Source organism: Zalophus californianus, chromosome 10 (genome assembly GCF_009762305.2).
Source record: "Zalophus californianus isolate mZalCal1 chromosome 10, mZalCal1.pri.v2, whole genome shotgun sequence".
Classification (NCBI taxonomy): Eukaryota; Metazoa; Chordata; class Mammalia; order Carnivora; family Otariidae; genus Zalophus; species Zalophus californianus.
The window spans coordinates 32,957,247-32,962,816 of NC_045604.1; positions in this window are offsets into that span (position 1 = coordinate 32,957,247).

Consider the following 5,570-nt stretch of genomic DNA (forward strand, 5'->3'; position numbering starts at 1 on the left):
CAACAATGGAAGCATGTGCAAAGTAAAGTGGTGGCATGGAGGAGGTGGTAATTAACTTTCTAGGGGGTGTATTGGAAGCTTCCTGGGAAAAGCCTGAGGTCTGCAAGCCTAGAGAAGACATCCCACAGAGAGGGAATGGCACACACTAAGTCAAATATTAAGCAGGCACCATATGCTAGGCATCATGCTGAGCACTGGGGGAAAACAGTGAATAAGACACATTGTTCCTGCTGTTATGGAGCATGTGCTCTGGTGGGAAAGGAAGATGTGAACCAAATCTATAGAAGATGACATGTGCCAAGAAAGACACTCTCTTTGTCAATGAACACCAGGGGATGCAACCTAGTCCTGGATGCTCAAGAAAAGCTTCCTTGAGGAAGTGATATATAAGCTGAGACTTGAAGGGAGAAAAGAAAATATTTTGGGTGAGGGAGGATCATATGGAAAGCATGTGCAGAGAACATGATGTTTCCAAGAAGTTAGTATATAGCCAGTGTGGAATGAGTGGAAAGGAGTGAAGGAGAGAGTGAAGCAAGGTAAACGTGGAGAGATTGCAGTCCCGTGATGAAGGCCTTTGTAGGCCAAACTAAAGATATTGGAAGTCACTGACTGAAATGAAATGTTTATAGTAATTGCTAAAAAGACACCACTGACTGTTGTAAGGAGAGACTGGTCTGAAGGGGGGGAAATGTAGGCATAGAGAAACCACTTTTAAGAAAAGAATGCCATCATCCAAGCAAACTATGATGGTAATTTACACTGGAGGCTGTTGGGGAAGGTCATCAAAAAGATGTGGCCACCGGTTGACCTGTGAGCTGGATCTCTGCTCCTGACTCCCTCCCCTGTCCTTGGAATATGGGTTCCATCTGCCTTTCCCACTCCCAGAGGTTACTCCAAAGACATAGATAGATAGTCATGGGGTATTGAGAACACCTGCATGGTACGCATGACTGAACCTAGTTAAGGCCTCTATATAAACCTTAAGATCTGATGAGCAGGTGCAAGGATCCTGTGATCTTGCTGTCGTCCAAGGCAAGCTTCATATGTAAGTCCCCTTTGCTTATTACATCTGCCACCTACCAACCTGGAGTAGGCTGCCTCTCTTCGTTCTCCCTGCCCTCTGCCCTATCCAGCTCACAGAGTACAGGGGCCAGTTTCAGATTCTACCTGGGAAACTCCCAGGAGCGTTGCAAATCAACAGATGCAGCAGCAGGGAGGGTACAAGTTAGATTGGAGCAAGAGGATGACTTAGGATGTGAAGTCATCGTGACATTTAGACTGATCAGATGTGGGTGGGGGTGAGGCAGACAAAAGGTTCAGGAGGACACTTGGGTTTCTGGCTTGACTAAGTGGATGATAGCCGTCTGAGTGTGGTAGGAGGGCTCGGAGGAAGAAGCAGTATGAGGGAGTGGAGTTTAGCATGAAGCGTTTAGTGTCAAAAATGTTATTTTTGAAGTATCTCTTGGGAAGCCAAGAAAAAATACTAAGTAAGCAGTTGATTCTTGCAGTCGATGCTGTGATGACCGACGCAGATTCCTTTCAGAAAAAAAAGGCTTACTCTCTCAGCTGCTGGAAGTTCTCAATTATCAGCTTCCTAAGGCAGTTGATTCGGCTGAAGAAAATCTTTCCTCCCAAGGTCATAGCTCGTTCCAAGGGTGGCCTGCCATTAACCAGTGCCTGGCCAATAAGAATGATTAAGAAAAGACCCTCCATTCCAACTGAGGACACTTCTAAAGGGATATCCCAGTTGCAGAGGTACCCAGAGTTGGCAGACGTCACTGCTCCCTGCCTTTCCCTTCCACAGATGTGGATCCTAAGAGTATTCCCTAAAAATGCTCCCGGCTGCTAATTTCCATCCCACAGTCTGGGAACCCAATCTATGAGCATTATACAAGCCTGGGTGTCAGAACAGAGCTCTGAAAAAATTTGCAGTTATCAGTTAGCAGATGTCTACAAAACTAAGGCAACAGATGAGTTTTTCAGGGTTAGATGCAGGCCTAGTTCAGGGCTTTGAGGGTATCCGAAGTGTAGTGATTGCCATAGGAAAAGGAATGATGAAAGAGGCTGATAAGGAATGGCTGGACTGCTCCATTGAAAACCAGGAGAGAGGAGGGTTGAAGATGCTGTTTCGATGTTATTGATTACTTGAAAGGAACGTCACCATCATTAAGTGTGAAATTGAGAGAGGAACAGGTTGAGGAATAAACGTAAGGTACAAAAACCAGAGACATGACTATAGTGAGCTTGGCAGTAAGTGTGACAGCGAAGGGGAGAGAGGTAGGGTGGTATGGGGGAGATAGGGATAAAGCAGGAATTTTTTTAATGGGATGGAAGAAATTTGAGCATGTTCTAATTCGATGGGAATGGGTGAGTAAAGAAGGACAAGTGGCAGGTACTGAGAACATATTGCACAAGAGATCGAAGAGGATTCTTGAAAAGGGGAGAAGAGACGGGACCCAAGATGCAAGTCAAGGGTGGCTCTTGGCTGGGAGGCGATTCACCAGGGTGCCGCCTGGTTCTGCAGAGAGAAACTGATTTTTCCAAGGGAAGTTAAGATCGTAGATATCTGTTACTTCGTAGTGAAAGATCGCAACCCTGGAGAACATTACACATTAAAACTGAATTCAGGGAAACTCAGTATGATTCCTTTGGAGGAAAAATGGAGAGCATGAGAAGTATAAAAAGTCTAACCCGACCTGAGAAGTACATTGCCTAATACACTTCTTCTCAAATGTAATTTGAGACTAATCATCAGACAATAGGCAAGGTTTCAACTGACAAGGATTTTAATTTGTTTTTATATACTTTATTTTCTCAGGAATTATTCTAGTCTTTAAATGAACAACTGCGTTGTATTTTATATACTTCAGTCTTTAAATGTACATTACAAGGCCCGCAGAACAGAACCTATGGTATTGCAGTAGCAGGTGGGAAACCTCTGGTCATGATTTGGTCCTCGTTCCGTTGTTACTCTTGAAGGCCAGGAGCCCTGTGAGCACCGCGAAGAACCAGGTGGTCCGCAGATTCCCCTGTGCCGTGACAGGCTGCCCGGCACCTCAGGTTCCTCAGTGCTGGAGCGTGTCCAGGCCTCAGTGCCACAGGTGCCCCTTGGGGGATCCAGGAGCACTCCTCAGAGGACCAACACTGATGTGACAAGTCTCTTTTCCTTCTTCCTCCAACATGCAACATCAAAAAAACAAAAAAACAAAAAGAATACCTTTTTATTTTGTTCAATCCACTATCAGTAATATTTAATGTTATTAAGGTATTGTTTTATAATATTTTATAGTATATGTACCAATATATATAAAAATTATATGCATGAAAAATTATGCCATTAAAAAGTAATATCCTATAAAAAGTAAATAAAATTTTGAATATATGTAAGTTCAAAAAAAGGAAAAAGAAAGATAAAAGGAGAAAATAAAGCCTTACTTTGTTTTACTTGCCATTTATTGTAAGAAAACTTTAAATCATTTTTAAGGAAACATTCTAAAGCAAGGTTGGAAAATGTCTGATCTTTCTATAGAAAGCTGGGTACAGTGTAACTGCCGAAAACCCACTGCCCTTTGTGGTCCATGGAACCCAAAACATACAGATGTATTTGATGTTCTCAGCAAGAGAAAGAAAGTATGGTCCAAATTAAATTTTCCAAAGATTAAAAAGTTCAGTTTATATATAATGCATTTAGCATCAGGTAAATTTTTCTATGGCCAGGTATTTTTTAATTTACAATTTTGAAGTAATGTATTATTTTTGTCGTGTATAAGAGCAACTCTTCCACATTGTAAAACAGTTCAAACAATACAAATGTAAACAGGATAAAGAATGAAAATTCCCTTTATTCCTCCCAAAACCCCATATCTACTTCCTCAGTCCAGAGATTCTGACTGTAAAGAATTTGCTCTGTCTTCCAGATGCTACTATACACACTTAAAAATGTATTTTTATACATATGTGCATATTTTTGTTTTTGTATATATTAGGTGGCATATATATTGCATATCATACATTTTATATATTGTTCTAAGACTTTCGTCTTCATTTGGTATATGATAGACCTATCCCCATATCAACACACATGGATTGATCTCATTCTTTATAAGATGTCAATAGTATTTCAAAAGCTGGTGGTAACATATTTAATTATTCTCTAATTGACGGACTTTTCAGTTGTTTCATTTTCCTCACTTCCTTTCTACCTTCCTTCTGTTTTTCTTCCTTCTTCCCTTTATTCCTTCCTTCATAGGTTGTAGGTGGAAATCAAATATAATTTAAAGCTGAAATGAAATCAAATTCTAAATATATGTAAAACAACAAATATAAACACCAAGAAAGATCTTAACATTCAATAAAATTAAATGATGGAGGAGAGGGAGGGAAGAAGAAGAAAGGAAGAAGTTGTAAGCTAATTTTATTGTTTCTCATCATAGGGACAAATAGACATTGCCTGAAGCTTGTGGGAGTAAATTTTATAAAGCAGGAACTACGTCAGACAGGTAATAAGGCAAGTGAGTAATTGTTTCAGTCTAAAATACTTCATGTGAACAAAATATAGGTAAAGGATATAGAACATTCTAACAAGTAGTCAATAAAGTACATCTTACAAATTTATGTTAATTTTGTACCCAAATAACAGTGGGCATGAAGCAGTCATGAAAACTGGCTGTATATATTAAGCCATAAAAAAATCTAATTAAATTCCAAATCTATTATATAAGAAAAATTCTCTGGTTCTATGCAAGGCATTTACAACTTAAGCAAAATAAAAAAGGCTCTTCTAAAAATGTACAAACTTTCTCTTAGACAAGTTGGGTTGAAATGGAAATATGAACTAAAATTGCAGGATTTCTAGAAAACATAATGAAAACATTACATATCAGACTTTATGGGCTATAGATAAAATAGTGCTCAGAGAAAATATTAGCTTAAAAACTATATCAATTAATGTTCTTAAAAACGTATTAAACAACCTAATAGTTGGAGAAAGAACAGTAGGCGAAACAAAAAGAAAAGGAAGAAATTGGGTGCCTGGGTGGCTCAGTCGGTTGAGTGTCTGCCTTTAGCTCAGGTCATGATCCCAGGGTCCTGGGATTGAATCCCGCATCGGGGCTCCCTGCTCCGTGGCAAGCCTGTTTCTCCCTCTCTCTCTGTCTCTCCTGAATAAATAAATAAAATCTTTTTAAAAAGGAAGAAATTAACCCAAATAAATAGAAACCTTAATAAAATAGGAAACAAAGAGTAAGTAAATAAAAATTGACTTAAAAAAGATAGAAAAATAGAAAAATAAAGATACAGTAAAACACAAATATAAATGACAAGAAATGATATGGAGTAATAGCTCCTCAACTCACTGAAAATTGTCTTCTTGCTCCATTATTCAGTTTATTCTAATCTGCAAAATTCAGGGAACATATGTGCATCTCAGCCTTAATTTTTTTTTAATTGAAGTCTTGTTGACACACAATGTTACATTAGTTTCAGGTGTACAACATAGTGATTCAGGAAATCTATACATTATGTTGTGTTCACCACAAGCCTAGCCACCATCGGTCACCATACGATGCTAT